We start from the raw sequence: 17,659 nt of genomic DNA on the forward strand, positions 1-17,659 counted from the left end.
TAATCTATTCCCATTTGCCAGCACTTGGCCCATATCCCTCTCGACCCTTCCTATTCACATACACACCAGATGCCTTTTAAATGCTGTAATTGTACCAGCCTCCACCACTTCCTCTGGCAGCTCATTCTCATACACACGCTACCCTCTGTCTGAAAAAGTTGCCCCTTAGGTCCCTTTTAAATCTCCCCCACCCCCCACCCTAAACCTATGCCCTCTAGTTCTGGATTCCCCAACCCCAGGAAAAGACCTTGACTATTCACCCTATTCATGCCCCTCATGGTATTATAAAACTCTAAAAGGTCACCCCTCAGATTTGAGCCAAAGTCTCAAGTATTGCCCGCTCCTCTGGATGACCCCAGTATGACCTCTGTGTGCTTTATTGTAAAGTTGAAATGTTGGAGGTGGTCCTTCTAGTTCCCAATGCTCTTCAGTGAAATGAGACGGGGGGGAACAAGCACAGATGGAGAAACTGGAATGACCGTGTGAGTTGGTGTGAGTTGTCACAGTGTGATATTTGCTGAATGTTTTCCTGTGGAGTGAGCTTACACTATAGTGGGTAGTGGTAGACTGGCACAGCTTTTCCATTCAGTAAGATCATTCTAACGATGACCTTCACTTTGCTTGCTCCCACTTGCCGTGAAGTCATATCAAGTCTTTATCTAACCTCTCTTTTTAATGATTCAGCCTCTCACAGCTCTCGGGAAGAGAATTCCAAATCCCTCCTGACTAAATGCGCCGCATTTTCCACCCTAAATTGCAAACTCCTTTTGAAGTTATACCTGCCCCCACCATTCTAAATTTCCCACCCCAGGAGGGTAACAACCATTTAGCATCTAAACACCCCCACCAAGAGCTCCCTTAGGATTTACATGTCTCAGCGCGACCAGCCCAGCTCCCCCCATTCTCCTGAACTGCAGTGAGGACAGAGAAAGAGAGCTCTCTCATCCCAGGAATCAGTTGGGTCAACTTCCTCTCTGAACCTGAAGATGTGCAGGTTAGGGTGGATTGGCCATGCTAAATTGGCCCTGTAGTGTCCAGGGATGTGCCATGGGAAATCTAGGGTTACAGGGATCGTGTAGGGGCTGGGTGGTTAGGATGCTTATCGGAGGGTCAGTGTGGACTTGATGGGCCAAATGGTCTGCATGGATCAAGATAATTTTTCTTTTTTTTTCCCCCCCAAGGGCTTTTCTTCAAACTTTGAGGGCTACATTTTCCTTCTCACTCTCTCCTTTTTTCGGGACAATGCTGTCATTTTGGGGCACCCTACGGGGTTTTAAATTCACTCCCAAAGCAGAATTAGAATCATTCGTCAGTATCCCCATCATTATTGATTCTCCAAAATGAACTCTATGCTGACTGGAGCTCAGCAGCTTTAATTTCCTTGGCACCACGGTGTTAAGAAGGGCCTGTGCCCGAAATGTCGTATCTCCTGTTCCCTGGATGCTGCCTGACCTGCTGTGCTGTTCCAGCAATAAAGTTTCAACTTTGATCTCCAGCATCTGCAGACCTCACTTTCTCCACCACGGTATTAATGCCAACAAGCGACAACAGCCCTACATTAGCAATTGAGGGTATTTTTATCTCCAATGCGGTCAGTTCTTCTGTAATGCGATGGTTGCATTCATGTGCAGCCCTTCTTTATAGAAAAATCTCACTTCAGAAACAGCGCTTGAAGTGCTGGCGATGTAGTCCCGTTACAGCCAACGCACGTTTTAAAGGTCCCCAATTCGTCAATCAGCGAATTCGGGTTGATGAGACGTGCGTTATAGCAGAATGACCTGTAACTGACCACACGTTGCAACTCAATGTGACATCAGGTTTCCCTGGCTCCCAGTTAGCAAGGTATTGCTTTGTTGGTAGTCATTTCCCCCCACCACCCAATCTCTCGCCCTCTCCTGGCCTAAGCTGGACTTGTCTGTCCCAAATTACATTGCAAAAGCTTTTTTTTTAAAAAAACAATTATTCACAATTGCAACATATAAAAGGCATTTGGATGGGTATATAAATAGGAAGGGTTTGAAGGGAAATGGGCCAGGGCTGGCAGGTGGGACTAAATTAAGTTGGGATATCTGGTCGGCATGGACAAGCTGGACTGAAGGGTCTGTTTCTGTGCTGTATATCTCTAATACATGGGATCTGGGTGTCAGTGACTAGGCCAGTATTTATTACCCCCAAAGGTGGGGGTGAGCTGCCTTCTTGAACCTCTGCAGTCCACGAGCTGTCAGGGCACTCACAATGTCCCTTGGTGAGGGAATTCCAGGATTCTGACCCAGTGACACTGAGGGGACGGCGATATATTTCCAAGTCAGGATGGTGAGTGGCTCAGAGGGAAACTTGCAAGGGGTGGTGTTCCCATGTATCTGCTGCCCTTGTCCTTCTAGATGGAAGTGGTCGTGGGTTTGGAAGGTGCTGTCTGAGGAGCCTTGGTGATAACATTTGTTTATAAAGTATCTGGTTTGCAAAGAGCTTGGCAGGCCAATGTTAAAATCTGCTGATAACACTGCAACATAATTGCAGTGGAACACAGCAACTTGAGTGATCTGTTGTTTTTGTGGTCTTTGAATTGACTCAAAGAAATGAGGCCATTAGACCCACAAGCCTATATTCTTCCTGTGCATGAAATTCTATGTCTGCCTGTCGTTTCTTGGACTCTGTCAATGTTGCCATCTGTGTCTTTCTCATTAAGCTGCTCCTGGATTGATTGATCTTCGTGTGCGCATGTTCCTTTTCGGCCTAGTCTCATTGACTCTCCTTGGCATTTGAATGTTATTTATGTCCTTCCAATTTACCTCATGTGTATGCTGCCTGTGTTCTTTAGAATCATGAGGGGCATGGCTAAGGTGAATAGGCAAGGCCTTTTTCCCCAAGGGTCGGGGAGTCCAGAGGGCACAGGTTTAAGGTGAGAGGAGAAAAAATTTAAAAGGCGCCTGAGGGGCAACTTTTTCACACAGAGGGTGGTACGTGTATGGAACGAACTGCCAGAGGAAGTGGTGGAGGCTGGTACAATTACAACATTTAAGAGGCATCTGGATGGGTATATGAATAGGAAGGGCTTAAAGGGATAGGGACCAAGTGCTGGCAAATGGGACTAGATTAATTTAGAACACGTGGTCGGCATGGACGAGTTGGGCCGAAGGGCCTGTTTCTGAGCTTGATGACTCTGTCCCTTGCCTTTTGAAGCTCCTGGAGTTGGCACCTGACTTTCATGTCGTGCATCGATTGGCCACTTTGTTGTGAGGGAGGAGCCAAAATAGTTCACCACCGGGAGCTCTCCTTCTGCCAATTGGTATTTGGGTAACCACACTGCAGGGGCTGTCTGGAGTGGGGTTTGAGCTCTGCACTTCCTGTCTCTGACGTGCCGATGCTGTCAGCCAGCACATGGTTTGGTGTAATGTTACTCTGTGTGTGTGTGTGTATCTGAGTCAAACGTGTGGCGCTGGAAAAGCACAGCCGGTCAGGCAGCATCCGAGGAGCAGGAGAGTCGACGTTTCAAGGAGAGCTTAATCAGATGCTGCCTGACCTGCAGTGCTTTTCCAGCACCACACTTTTCAACTCTGGTCTCCAGCATCTGCAGCCCTCACGTTGTGTCTGACTGTCTGTCAATTAGTCAGACACAGCATTCCTCCAGACTGCTGTTTGACTGGATTATAGGTTGCTCTCTCACACTACTGGACTGGGTGTGGCTGTTGGCTGCCTATCCCAAATTGCCCTTGGCCCCAAGTACTTTTTTGGGGCTGTTTCAGAGGGCAGTTAAGAGTCCACCGCGTGCCAGTGCGTCTAGTGATCTCGCCGGACAATTAATCCCGCGACCCGGGGAATGTTTTGGGAACTGGGTCCAAGTACCACCAGACAGTAGAGCTTCAGTTCAACAAAAATCTGGGACTCGGAGTCTGCTGGTGAGATTAATGCCTTTTGTTGGGGGGGAGAGGGGGTAAACCCCATCTGGAATCTGCCATCCTTACCCACTCTGGCCTACACACAACTCCAGACCCACAGGAATGTGACTGACTCTTAGCTGCCCCCTGGGCTATTAATGATGAACAATGACTGCTGACCCAGCCAGTGGGACTCTAATCATCTGTCTCAAAACCATCAATCTCAGACTTGAACTTAAATGCTGAGCTCCCCCAGTCCTTGCGCAAAGAATTCCTGTGATTCACCACTTTCTGAGTGAAATTCATGTGTGATTAACTCAGAAAACATCAAGGAACAGGCCTCTCTAATCAGAAGGTTCACAGCCGCACAGTGCATGGGCACTGTTTCAGTTAGCTGTGTTTCTTTTTGACTTGAAGATGTCGGTGTTGGACTGGGGTGGACAAAGTTAAAAATCACACAATACCAGGTTATAGTCCAACAGGTTTAAATTGGAAGCACTAGCTTTCTGAGTGCTGCCCCTTCATCACATGGTTGTGGCCAGCGCTCCGAAAGCTAGTGCTTCCAAATAAACCTGTTGGACTATAACCTGGTGTCGTGCGATTTTTAACTTTTTTTTTGATGCATGCACCCTTGGTGACTCAGTGACTTCTGTACAACGTGGCATGTATTTACCTGAACCGAGTGTGTGTGTGCGCGCGCGCGCAGCATTTTCTGCTCAAGTTAGTTGTATGATTTTTCTGTTTATTCACTTGTGGGTGTCAACTATTGAAGGATCGGCGATGTATTTCCAAATCAGGATGGTGAGTGGAGGGGAACTTGCAGGGGGTGGCGTTCCCGTGTATCTGCTGCCCCTTGTCCTTTGAGATAATGTGGCTGCAATGGTGTTGACAGACGACACTGCATCAATCACTCACTCGCACTGGACAGTGCTGCTCTGGCACAGTGAGGAGTTCCTCCACGGAGGTTAAAGTGAACTGTTGGAGCAGAGGGAGACCATTTTAAGCTTTGTATCTGATCTGGTTACTACTGAGCATGAACCCCCGCCCTTCCATGCTTGCCCACCCGTTCCGACATTCCCAACTGTCCTCCTTGGAGCCAAGCCTCTACCAGTGAGATCTTCAGGACCCAGGGAATAGTCCCAGTGGTGATGAATGCCATGATATTTTTGGAAGTGGTGTTTGAACAGGGACCCCATCCCCCACCCCTTCCAGCCCCGGTGGGTTGTGAAGGATCCCATGGCCAAGGTTCTGAAACAGACCAGAGGATCCCCGCCCTGGTGTTCCCCGATTGACATTTACCCCTTGATCGGCTTCACAAAGGGATGATGATGATTGTTGCTTTGCTGTTGGTGGGAGCTTGCTGTGCGCGCATTGGCTGTCGTGTTCACCGCGTTGTAACAGCGACCGCGGTACCTGGCTGTAAAGCACTTTGGAATGGGCTGAGGTGGTGAAAGGTGCTTTGTAAATGCAAGCTCTCCTGTAGCAGTTATCGGAGACCGCGATTGGTGGGGTCAGAACAGAGCACAGCCCAAGGCTGTTATAGATCTGCAATTAAGGAACGACTGGACAGACACAAAATCGAAAGAGATGGTATTGATAATTGGTTTCCCTCTGCTCCTCCATTCCTCTGTGTGTCTCTCTCTTTCCCCCCACCCCAGCTGTGTTATATTTGAGCTTCTCTTTATTGTGGCCTCAAATGTTCCTGATTTTAATGGTTCCCCTCTCAGCTCGGAGCTGCCTGCACCCTCCCTCGGCCTCTCCTCACCTCGAAGCCTGGATCAAAGAGCTTCGCTCATCCTCGTTATCTGACTCTGTGATTAAATTCACCAGCATGGAGCTTTCTGGAGGATCTGACTTTGTTACATTCACTGAATCCGTGAAATTTTATTTGAATCCATTGAATTAAAAATGTGCTGAACAGTGGGGAAGGATCGAAGTTGTGTCTCCTGAGTTCAGGCGGGGTTGGATTTGACAGACTCAGCATTGGCCATTTCCTCTGTTTTGTGTTAAAGTAAAAGGAACCACAGCATCATGCACTCTCTCAGTCTCTGCTCTCAGCCGCACAAACATATGAAGCCATTTCAGTAAAGATCTTCCTCCCTCAGAGCATCCTTTTTAGCTGCTCCCCTCTCAGTTGACTGACTAGATTGTTGTGTGTGTACAGGGCAACCTTGGTTGTCCGACTTTCAGATTATCCGAACAAGACCTCAAGGTCCCGTTGCTTGGGTACGCTGTGTTGCCCAAGCCCAATATTCGCTGCCCGTGTCGTTTGGATAATCGAGGTTGCGCTGTGGTCTTACTGGGCTGAACAACGTCCTGGTGTGCATGATTCTGACTCATCCCAGAGGAATTTGCCTTTGACTTTCGCTCCCGTGACTTACGTAGCAGAAAGCAGTGTCCACTGGAGCACAGTAAGATCCCATGAATAGTGTTGATATGGGTCCCCGGCTGCGGTTTTCGCTGGCCTCTTCAAGGGCAAGCGTGGGCCATTTAAGTCAGAAAAACCTGTTGGTACAGGTCTCGTCAAGACCCATCCAATGTTAGGCTAAAATGTGTGTTACCAACTTTTACAGCGGTCAGGAGAGATGGGGAGGGGGAAGAGGAAGGATTCAGATATCCCTGGCTCGGCCAGCCTTTATTGTCCATCCCTTATTGCCCCCTTCAGAAGGTGGTGGTAGCTGACTTATTGAACCGCTGCAGTCCGTGTGCTGTAGGAATACTCACGATTCCCTTAGTGAGGGAATTCAAGGGTTTTGACCCAGCGACAGGAATGGAACGGCGATATATTTCCCAGTCAGGGTGGTGAGTGGAGGGGAACTTGCAGGGGGGCGGTGTTCCCATGTGTCTGCTGCCCCTTGTCCTTCTGGATGGATGTGGTCATCGGTTCGGAATGTTCTGTCTGACAGGTTAACTCAGTGTATCTATGACTCTGTATGAGGCGGAGAATCTGGAGACTTTAACTCTCAGCTGCTGTTTGAAGCCAAGCCCGTGACATCTTTCAGAAAAGGAATGGGAGGTCTGCTCGAAAGGTTAAAAAGTATTGAAGGGGATGAGCAGCAAAGTGAGATTACACAGGGCTGCTGTTGAGAAAACCATTGAGCCACATAACCCAGGCAGAATACCCTCGTACTGTGTCTTGGGAGAGTCACTGAATCAAAGTGAGGGCTGGTGAGATTCTCTCTGTGCTGAGTCTCTAGGTGATGTGTTTAAGAATTGGAACTTGTGAGAGAGTAATCTGTGAGTTTGAGTGGTAGGCGAGAGGGTGGTGCCCAGGAAACCGCAGTGATATTGAGACGGCGCTCTGGCCTGGGTCTGACATGATCGTACATGCGGACTAGTCGTTACTGAAGGGCAAGTACAGAACTGCAACATTGCTCAACTCTGAATAAGCAACATTTTTTAAAGAAAATAAGTTCTTTTTAAGTCATGAACATGCCTGCTTCTGTTTGTCTGAGCAGTTTACATCTCCTTTAGCGCACACCCCTGACCAGGAGAGAACCTGGGGAGGAGGAGGTAGGTTTGAGAAGTTCCTGTTGGATACCCGTGACCAAAAAGGTTCCTTCAGTTACAATTATATCTGACCCTTCCCTTCATCGGGTTTATATTTAAAAGAGAAACAGTCATTTTTTTTTTGGTGTATGCATTGCGACATCTGCTTTGTCAACAAATCTTTCTTGTTGCTTATTCGCGGACACAGCCTATGTTTTCTTTATAAAGGATGGAACTTTCATTTGCATAGCGCCTGTCGTGACCTCTGGGTGTTCCCAGAACGCTCCGCAGTGCTGTGGTATGTAAACAAGGAGCAGGAGTGGGTCACTGTGCAGCTGTTAACTGTCAGTTAACGGGCATAATCAACAGGGCAACACCCCTACCAATCAGAGTCCACTTGCCAACCAATCAGCACTCTCCTGTGATACAATCTAAAAGTCTGTTTTACCTCCAAGTTGGTTTTCTTGCAAGTTGTCCTGATGAGTTAAGATAAAAATCTTTGACAAAATAAGTCGTCTTTTCAACAGCAGTAATAATCTGAAGTTGCAAACCTATAGTAACCATGAAACCATCACTGATTTGTTGGGAAAAGCCATCTGGTTCACTAATATCCTTTTTTTTTAAGGGAAGGAAATCTGCCATCCTTACCTGGTCTGACCTGCGTGCAACTCCAGACCCACAGCAATGGTGTTGACTCATAACCGCTCTCTGGGCAAATAGGGACAGGCAATAAACATTGGCCTGCTCAGTGACTGCCTCGTCCGGTGAATTAATTTTTAAAAAAATTCACGGGCACCATGTTGGGTTTTCAACATGGGGAATATATAGATATAATACCTGAATATGTTAATGGCAGCTTTCATAGACTATAACACATTACAGCGCAGTGCAGGTCCTTTGGCTCTCAATGGTTCCATACGTCGGCACACCCATCTGAAGCCCATCGAATCTACACTATTCCATTCTTATCCATATGTTTATCCAATACCCATTTAAATGCCCTTAAAGTTGGCGAGTCCACTATTGTTGCAGGCCGGGCATTCCACGCCTTTACTATTCTGAGTAAAGAACCTACCTCTGACATCTCTCCTATATCTATCACCCCTCAATTTAAAGCTATGTCCCCTCGTGCTAGCCATCACCATCCGAGGAAAAAGGCTCACTGTCCACCCTATCTAACTCCATGATCTTGTATGTCTCTATTAAGTGATATCTCAACTTTCTTTAATGAAAACAGCCTTCAGTCCCTCGACCTTTCCTCATAAGACCTTCCCTACATACCAGGCAACATCCTAGTAAATCTCCTCTGAACCAGAACTGTACGCGATACTCCAGGTTCAGCCGCACCAGAGTTTTGTACAGCTGCAACATGACCTCGTGGCTCTGAAACTCAATCCCTCTACCAATAAAAGCTAACACACCGTATGCCCTCTTAACAATCCTGGGTAAAAACAATGACTGCAGATGCTGGAAACCAGATTCTGGATCAGTGGTGCTGGAAGAGCACAGCAATTCAGGCAGCATCCGAGGACAGGCAAAATCGACGTTTCGGGCAAAAGCCCTTCATCAGGAATAAAGGCAGAGAGCCTGATCCAGAATCTGGTTTCCAGCATCTGCAGTCATTGTTTTTACCTCGTTGATTTTAACCCTACTGCGAATCCTCTTGCAAGGATGCCTGCCTTGAAGAAGTTTTTCTCCTCTCTCTACAAGAATCAGGCTCTCTGCCTTTACTCTTTTAACAATCCTGTCAACCTGGGTGGCAACTTTCAGGGATCTGTGTAAGTGGACACGGAGATCTCTCTGCTCATCTACACTAGCAAGGATCCTACCAATAGCCCCGTACTCTGTATTCCTGTTACTCCTTCCAAAATGAACAACCTCACTTTTCTGCATTAAACTCCCATTTGCCCCCTCTCAGCCCAGCTCTGCAGCTTATCTACGTCCCTCTGTAACCTGCAACATCCTTTCGCACTGTCCACAACTCCACAGTGGCACAGTGGTTAGCACTGCTGCCTCACAGCGCCAGAGACCCGCGTTCAATTCCCGCCTCAGGCGACTGTCTGTGTGGAGTTTGCACGTTCTCCCCGTGTCTGCGTGGGTTTCCTCCGGGTGCTCCGGTTTCCTCCCACAGTCCAAAGATGTGCAGGGTCAGGTGAATTGGCCATGCTAAATTGCCCGTAGTGTTAGGTAAGGGGTAAATGTAGGGGTATGGGGTGGGTTTCGCTTCGGCGGGTCTGTGTGGACTTGTTGGGCCGAAGGGCCTGTTTCCACACTAATCTAATCTAATCTAATCTATAATCTATAACTCCACCGACCTTGGTGTCATCCGCAAATTTACTAATCCATCCTTCTACACCCTTGTGGCGTTTCCCCATCTCTCTATCTCTCAAAAGTTCAGAAGTAATTTTAATATCTTATAATATTCTCTCTAATATTTTCCTTGTGGCTTCCACGACCCCATGCTTTGCTGGAGACTCCAAGCCAATTGACAGTCCCTACCTGCCGAGACTATCTGGGAGACAGCCGTTCTGTTTTTGTTGCTCAGTGTTTCAAAGGAGAGGCTTTCTGTTGTTGGAGCACGAGGTGTAACTTGTAGAATCCCTACAGTGCAGAAAGAGGGTGTTCAGCCCATTGAGTCTGCACTGATCCTCGGAAGAGCAGCCCACCCTCCTACCCTATCCCTGCAACCCCACATTTCCCATAGCTAACCCACCCAGACTGCACATCCCTGGATGCAAGTGTAGACAGTTCAGGGACCTCCTGTTTTTAAAATATTTTGTCTCCATAAGAATTGTGTGAAAGCAGGCGATTCAGCCCATCAAGTCCACACCAGTCCTCTGAACAGCATTCCAACCTACCCCTGTAACCCTGTATTTCCCATAGCTAAACCACCTAGCCTGCACATCCCTGGACACTATGGGGCAATTTAGCACGGCCAATCCACCCTAACCTGCACATCCCTGGGCACTATGGGCAATTTAGCACGGCCAATCCACCCTCATCTGTCCATCTTTGGACGATGGAAGGAAACCGGAGGAAACCCACGCAGACACTGGGAGGATGTGCAAACTCCACACGGTTGCCAGAGCATGGAATCGAACCCGGGTCCCTGGTGCTGTGAGGCAGCAGTGCTAACCACTGAGCCACTGAGCTGATGGAGAGAAATGACCACGTGAATGGAAGGCTGTGTTTGGAGTTTGATCCCAGGAGTCCTGGTCTGGCATGTCTGTGGGGGAGGGTAACGTGACGTTATCAGGAAGCCTGACACTTCCAAGTAGAGTGAGCATCTCACGTACTGTCAGTTATTGAGCTGCGGTTAGTCAGCTCCCTTCCACAATAGGTCAGTGAACTGGCATTCTTATCCAATGGACAACTCTGCTTGGGGCCTACCCCTCAACTCCCCTCAGAGTAATATTTCTGCTCGTAATGGGGGGGGGGGTCTCATTCCATTCTCAAAGACATTGCTCTACCTCTCTGTAATTAATCTGCTTTCTGCAAACCAACTGTGTTCGTGACAGATTGCAAAGTTCGCATTTATGTAGCGCCTTGCACGTCCTCCGGCATCCTCCCCTCCTCAAAAGTGCTTTGCTGCCAATGACCTACACTTGAAGTGTGCTTCTGTCCTGCAACTTAGGAAACTTGGTTTAAACAAATGTGCACAGCCAGCGCCCATGTGACCAGATTCCTCTGCCCTACCATCTTCCGTTTAGCCCAACTGTTCTAGTTTGATGACAGCTCTTGCTTTCGCTGCCTGTCACCTCCTTTTTATCAGGAATGAAGAGCTTACGCTCGAAATATCGACTCCTCTCCTCAGATGCTGCCTGATCTGCTGTACTTTTCCACCGGCACACTCTGATCTCCGGTGTCTGCAGCCCTCACTTTGTCCCAATCAATGGTAGTGCCATGGTTACCCATGGCTCCGGCTGGGTTACAAGTCCAAGGGCCATAATGGTTTGGCTGTTCTTACCTGATGGTAAGTATTTTCTAATCAGCGCCTTCTGGAACTTTCACCTGGGCCTCCTGGGTCAGAGCTCGGACTACGCCACAAGGGTTCCCATGCCTGTTTGTATACGTCTGGGTGGGGGGATAGTTGGGAGGGGAATGGGGATGGGGGCACTTGTAAAAGATTTCATTCACAGGATGAGGCAGTCACTGGACAGGCCCAGCATTTATTGCCCATCCCTAGTTGCCCCAGAGGCAGGGGCAGAGACAGGGAAGGCAGGGAGAGGTTGGAAGACGAGGAGAAGGGAGAGGCCAGGCAAGGAAGAGGGGAGTTTCACTGGGGAAGTAGGGGTATCGAGAGGGTACAGGCTAGCAGGAGAGCGTCTGGGCGTGTGGTAGGTTTGGTAGGTAGGGGGTGTGTGAGAGAGAGAGAGGAATGGGGAGAGGGTGGTTTTGTGTCGGAGGGGGTATGCAGATCATCTGGGGCTAAGGTGGAGGTGTGTGGAGAGAGGGGCAGGTTGGCAGAGGGGTGTGGAGCATGGGTATGTGGAGCATGGGTATATGCAGCAGGCATGTGGTGATGGCACCTCCAACCCAATAACCATAAACCAAACGAATGGCCACTTGTCCTCCTGATCTACCTGTCCCTGTGTTTCCTCTGACCCACCAGAGGCTTGGCCCAGGACTCTGCATGACGACCCCTGCCTTTTCCATACAAGAACAAGCACAGCAGATACATGACTATGACTGACTCACAGCCACTCCCCATCCTGACTTGGAAATACTTCACCGTTCCTTCAGTGTCACAGAGTCAAAATCCTGGAATTTTCCCCCTAAGAGCATTGTGGGTCAACCCACAGCACACGGACTGCAGCGATTCAAGAAGGCAGCTCACCCCCACCTTCTCAAGGGGGCAATTAGGGATGAATCTATGCAAGGACTGTACACCTCGCTGGGTAGCTCTACTGAAAGGGTTTTTTTGTTTTAATGGTCTTTTTGGCAGTGTTATCTCCTTGTTTTGGAGATGATGTTGGTGATGAAGTATTCTCGGTGTGTTTCTGCCTGCTGAGAATATTGCTCCTTACCTAACTCCCCATCACAATGTTGACCGCTCCCTGAGGCAGACGTTCTGGTACTTGGTGTGAAATGTAAAATTATAAGGCTCTGTGATTTTCAGCGACTGCAATGAATCCCGTGCCCGCTCTGATATACCTGACTGTATTTCCAACTGGCATTAACAACGTGATGGGGCAAGGGTTCGATCAGAGAGGGGGTTTTGCCGTGGTGCTGCTGCCTAGAAACCAGCACAATTGCTCGGCCAATTGGTCGAAATCTATCAAGTGTGTGCATAACGCTGGAGACCGGTCTGTCGCTGTGTAACACTGGGATACAGTACTGGTGGGGACAGGTCTGTCCCTGTACAACACTGGGGTACAGTACTGGTGGGGACAGGTCTGTCTCTGTGTAACACTGGGGTACAGTACTGGTGGGGACAGGTCTGTCTCTGTGTAACACTGGGGTACAGTACTGGTGGGGTCAGGTCTGTCCCTGTATAACACTGGGGTACAGTACAGGTGGGGACAGGTCTGTCCCTGTATAACACTGGGGTACAGTACTGGTGGGGACAGGTCTGTCTCTGTGTAACACTGGGGTACAGTACTGGTGGGGAACTGGTCTGTCTCTGTGTAACACTCGTTTTGTTAATGCAAATTAACTATAACATTGATGAATTGGGGACACTGTTGCTAAAGTGCAAGCTTTTAAAACGTGTGTTGGCTGTAACCTGATTACATCGCTGACACTTTAATCACTGTTTCTAAAGAGCGATTTCTCTATACCTTGTGGTCGTATAAGAATGCAACCGTTGTGTTCTAGAAGAACTCCCTGTGTAACGCTGGGGGATAGGTCTGCTCCCGTGTAACAGAGGGGGAGGGGGGGGGGGTGGAAACAGTATTGGTAGAGAGAAGCTGAGTTGACCTTTTTTGAGTTCAGTACCTTTTTTGTAGTACAGTCCCTGCTGAAATAGAGGGGGAAGAAAGCAGCCAGTGGTGTGCAGCAAGATCCCATTATTTGATTTTACTGATGTTGACTGAGTGAAAAACATTGACATGATCTCCAAGTGCATAACCAACAAACAATTCTCCTCCAGACAAGAATCCTACTTTTTTTGTGTGTGTGAAAATCCGAATTTTAGTTTGCCGTGTGCAGCGCTTAGGGAAGAGGTAAAATATTTTGGCCGTTGGTTTCTCAAAAGACTCTGTTCGCGGGTGGAATAAGCAGTCAGATTCCATCATGATTTATGGAGGGAGTGAGTAACTATTGTTGAGAAATGGGGATTGTTGTCCTGGGAGATAGAGTGAGGTGTTCAGAACTGTGCTTGGTAGGGTCTGGGCAGAGTAAAATGGCAGGGGGTGGGTGTGGTGAAGGTTCAGGAGGCGAAAATCCTTCCTGTTGATGGAAGGATTGAGAGCAAATTAAGAACAGTACAGCGCAGGGAATGGGCTCTTCACCCCACCAAGACTGCGCTAATACACAATACCTTTCTAAAGTAAAAACGTTTTGCCTCTACGTGCTCCATATCCCCCTGGCAGAGTCGAGTAACTTTTTATTTGTTGTTTCTCCAATACAGCTGGTACAATCAAAGCCCAACAGCGTTCCTCCAGTTCCTATCGGAAAGATGTTGTGAAACTTGAAAGGGTTCAGAAAAGATGTACAAGGAGGTTGCCAGGGTTAGAGGATTTGAGCTACAGGGAGAGGCTGAACAGGCTGGGGCTGTTTTCCCTGGAGCGTCGGAGGCTGAGGGGGTGACCTTATAGAGGTTTACAAATCATGAGGGGCATGGATAAGATAAATAGACAAAGTCTTTTCCCTGGGGTGGGGGAGTCCAGAACTAGAGGGCATAGGTTTAGGGTGAGAGGGGAAAGATATAAAAGAGACTAAGGGGCAACTTTTTCATGCAGAGGATGGTATGTGTATGGAATGAGCTGTCAGAGGATGTGGTGGAGGCTGGTACAATTGCAACATTTTAGAGGCATCTGGATGGGTTTATGAACAGGAAGGGTTTGGAGGGATATGGGCCGGGTGCTGGCAGGTGGGACTAGATTGGGTTGGGATATCTGGTCGGCATGGACCGAAGGGTCTGTTTCCGTGCTGTACATCTCTATGACCGGAGTGCTATATGAACACACAGACTACACGAGAGGACAGTCATACACAGGGCAGCATAAAGTGCATAGAGAAGTGTAAAACATGCAAGACAGCACAGTAATTCCTGGCAAGACAAGACAATATTCACAGTGGTGGATGAAATTACAATGTGACAGTGAATGATCATCATTAATAAAACATTGTCCTAGCTGTAATTCAAAAATTGTCCAAAAAGTGCAAATGGATTAGGCTTTCCTCAACTTGCTCAGAAAGTGGAGACGCTGCTGCTGGGCTTTCTTGACTATGGAGGTGGTGTTGGGGGGGCCAGGTGAGATTCTCCGCCAGGCGGACATCAAGAAATTTACTGTGTTAAGGAGCCTGATGGCTTGGGGGAAGAAACTCTTGCGCAGTCTGGCCGTGAGAGCCCAAATGCTCCGGTACCTTCTACCAGATGGCAGGAGGGGGAGGAATTGGAGTGAGGGGTGTGTGGGGTTGTCCACCATTCTGTTAGCCTTGCGGATGCAGCATGTGGTGTAAATCCCTGTAATGGAGGGAAGAGCGATCCCGATGGTCTCCTCAGCTCTCTTCCCTATCTGTTGTAGGGTCTCCGGATCCAAGACGGTGCAATTCCCAAGCCAGGCAGTGATGAAGCTGCTCGGGGTACTCTCGATGAACCCTCTGTAGAATGTGGTGAGGATGAGGTGTAGGCTTTCCTCAACTTGCTCAGAAAGTAGAGACGCTGCTGGGCTTTCTTGGCTATGGAGGTGGTGTTGGGGGGGCGAGGTGAGATTCTCTGCCAGGCGGACATCAAGAAATTTCATGATGTTCACGATCTCCATGAGAGATCTCTATTCCCTGCCTATTCCTGTATCTGTAAAAGTGCCTTTTAAACGTTATTGTATCTGCCTCCACCACTACCTCTGACAGTACATTCCAGGCACTTACCACCCTCTCTCTTTTTAAAAAAAAACCCTGCCTCTCACATCTCCCCTCAATTTACCCCTAGTAATTGACATTTCTACCCTGGGATAAAGACGCCAACTATCGAGTCTGTTCAGTTTTGTAAACTTCTGTCAAGACATCCCTCGTCCTTCAAATGAAAGCAGCCCAAGTTTGTCTCAGCTCTCCTCACAGCTCATTCCCTCCAAACCAGGCAACATCCCGGTAAAGCGTTTCTGTGCCATCTCCAAAGCCTCCATGTCCTTCTGGTCATGTGGTGACCAGAACCGTACACAATAAACAGGAGTGTTTTCTTTATCTCCTGACCTGCCCCGCCTATCCCCCCCTCATGTTTTTGGCTGGACCCTCCTCCAAGTAGAGAGAGAGAGGATCAAGCCATTCGGCCCTTCAAGCCTGCTCTGTTATTCAGAAGGACCTCGGCTGATCCCAAACTTGGCTGTTTTCTGTGCATCGAATGGGCCCAGGTATTTGTCGATTTGACTTTCAAATCCCTGTCTGCTGCCTGCATGACTCAAATTTCACGCACCCTTCCTATTCATGCCGCCCCACTCCCCCCCCGTCCTTTTACCCCAGCTCCCCATCCAATTTCCTCTTAAAGATTGCTGGAGGAACTCCGTAGCTCTGCGCAGAGAGAAACTGAGTTAATGTTTTGAGTGCACTACTTACAGCACAGTTCTGAAAGTGATTCTTGGCAGACTCAAATGTTAACTCTGTGTCCTTTGTTTCGTTTCCAATTTTCCAGCATCTGCTTTTATTCCTCTCGCAGATTATTCATTCTCTCTGCCACGAGAGAGTTTCAGGCTGTTGCCTGTGTTTGGAGGGCAGGGGGAAACAAAAGCTCTTCCTCACATTTTGCCCTGCAAACCCCACCCCACCCCACCGAGTCCCTACAGTGTGTGGAAACAGGCCCATTAAGTCTGCACAGATGCTCTGAAGAGCATCCCAGCTGGACGCACCCTCCTACCCTATCCCTGTAACGCTGCATTTCCCATGGCTAACCCACCCAGCCCGCACATACCTGACACTATGGGGCAGTTTAGCACGGCCAGTCCACTCTAACCTGCACATCTTTGGACTGTGGGAGGAAACCCACACAGACACGGGGAGAATGTGCAAACTCCACACAGTCATTCGCCTGAGGCTGGAATCGAACCTGGGTCCCTGGTGCTGTGAGGCAGCAGCACTAACCACTGAGCCACCGTGCTGCCATTTCTTAACCAAACCTTAAATCTGCCTCTCCCTGGTCCTTTCTTCATGAGCTCATGGTAACAGCTTTGCCCTGTTCCCTTCTCTAAACCCACCATTTATCCTTTTCAGTCGTGATCACAGCTCCCTTCGACTTCCATTGCTCTGAGGAGACTGACCCCAACTTCTGTGACCTTTGACTTTGTCACTAAAATCCCTCAGCCCAGGAACTGTTTGGGTAAATCTCCCTGAGACAGTCTTCCTGAAGGCAGTGCCCAGGATTACTGGGGGGGGGGGGGTCTTACTTTTTTAAGGGTTCAGGGTCACTCCCTGTTGTAGTACCTCTGTTTGTGAAGCTATCTGCCGTGGGGAGGCTGGTACTGTCACTGTGACATCACTGACCTGGTTATTCAGGGACACTGGTTCAAATCCCACCTAACCAGCTGCCAGGATTAAAATTCCATCAACAAATCGGAATTGGAAATGCATCGCAGTGATAGAGATCAAGCAACTGTCAGCACTTACTGAGCAGCATGGTCTCTGTGTCTATCCCTCGCTGTGTGTGTGTGTCTGGACTATGGGAGCTGTATACATATGTCCACATTTGCCCAGGCTCAGGGACTGGCCACTGTTGATATTCTGGGTGTGACGAGTAGGAGAGACGGTTTTGCCGTGTGCACTCTCGTGTGGAGTCTATGGCCAGCCAGCAGTTACTGTACCCTGCCCCCATAGTCCCTTCCCTGTCACCTGTGTATCACCTCATTGCTGAGTCTGACTCACACAGAACTCTGTGCCTAGAACACAGCGCCTGAAAGGGCATGCAGGGGGCTCTGGGGCCGAATGGCCACTGACTGTGCAGTTTTGAGCCAGGGTGCGTTGTGGCAGGGGGGGTGACGATGGCAATGCAATGGAGGACTGGGTTCTTGGGCCGCAAGGTAACCCTGTGAACAGCTTCATCGAAGGCTTAGCCCTTTCTGACCTGGAGCAGCTCCACATGGAGTGAAGAGTGAGGGTTTGTACGGGGTCGGGGGGGGGGAAGGAGGAGGAGAGCTGGGGGACTC

General features: G+C 48.8%; 1 protein-coding gene across 1 annotated transcript in view; it reads left to right on the forward strand.

Annotated features, from left to right (window-relative positions):
- vaspb (vasodilator stimulated phosphoprotein b) overlaps nt 1-17,659 on the forward strand; it is a 57,999-nt gene that overhangs the window by 7,762 nt on the left and 32,578 nt on the right. The window lies entirely within an intron of this gene.

This window comes from Chiloscyllium plagiosum, chromosome 41 (genome assembly GCF_004010195.1).
Source record: "Chiloscyllium plagiosum isolate BGI_BamShark_2017 chromosome 41, ASM401019v2, whole genome shotgun sequence".
NCBI classification, from domain to species: Eukaryota; Metazoa; Chordata; class Chondrichthyes; order Orectolobiformes; family Hemiscylliidae; genus Chiloscyllium; species Chiloscyllium plagiosum.